Source organism: Lycorma delicatula, chromosome 12 (assembly GCF_047948215.1).
Source record: "Lycorma delicatula isolate Av1 chromosome 12, ASM4794821v1, whole genome shotgun sequence".
Lineage (NCBI taxonomy): Eukaryota > Metazoa > Arthropoda > Insecta > Hemiptera > Fulgoridae > Lycorma > Lycorma delicatula.
The window spans coordinates 47,286,826-47,288,079 of record NC_134466.1 but is presented as its reverse complement, the minus strand read 5'-3'; positions in this window follow the sequence as shown (position 1 = coordinate 47,288,079).

Below are 1,254 nucleotides of genomic sequence, written 5' to 3'. Positions count from 1 at the left end.
CGTTTTGTATCTTAAAAATGACTGCTTCAATATAAATATGCAAATGCTATCTATGTAAGATTTACAAAACTATTACTAAAATAAGGAAGTATGACTAAAACAAGTAAGATTGTACAAGAAACAATTCAATTTTAAAAATACATACGTGTATGAAAACTGAAATCTTTCAATTACGTATTTCATCAGTTAACTATTTTTTATGTTTCTATGCAAAAATTTATACGTAATCGAACATATAATTATAAACAAATTAATTTGTAATATTTTGTAAATACTCGACGATGAAAATTATTAAAAGAAATTGCTTAATAAAAACAAGTTGAATCTTTTTTTTTTACAGATCTGTAGTTTGTAAGAATTATGACTTATAGTGGATAAGGGTAATGGATAAATTTTGGCAATTTCACCTGCTATCTTGGATTTATAGTTTAAAATTAATGTTTATATGTTATTAATTTTATATTTACAAAAGAAATTAATTTTGAGTGCAGAGTAATTCTGTTCCCTAGTCTAAAATTGATATTGATGGTAATTTATAGAGCTCCTGATTCTTTTGGTACATTTTTTATAAACTATTAGAAATTTTTAAATTCTTAATGAATTCAGTTTTTAGTGTATAATTTTAATGTTAACTTTTTGGTTACTTAGTCTTGTGGTGGATTAACTCATTGAGTTAGTGACAAAATATTTTTACCTTCCAGCCAAGTAGAATTACAAATACCATACATTTTTACATCTTTTACAATTTTACCTAAAAATAATTTTCAGTTTTTTTGTGCCCATTACAATCTTTCAGACCACCACAGTTAAATTTCAATAGCATCATTTATTAATGAAAACATGCAACAAGATTATAATTAATTTTATTCTTGTAAAAGGATAATGAGTGAAAATTCAATTATAAATCTGAAACTAACTGAGAAAATAAAGTGGGTTTGCCAATTAATTACAAAATTAAGTGGCAAATATATATTATATTCTTACTGAATTTTGGTAAAATAGTTTTAGAAAATATTGAAAAGTAGAATTTTAAGATTTCTTGAATGCATAACCTGTTGCCAATGTCATGAAGATATGTGCTCAACTAATTTTCATTAATACCTTCTGAAAACAATTATGATTTTTTTTTGTAGTTGTTTTTTGTACTTATTACGATATTAAATATCTGTATATTATTTTCATGTGTTTAATTTTAAATAATTTATTATGTTTTTATTTTATAATAAATTATATATTTTCAGATTGAGCTCTGAT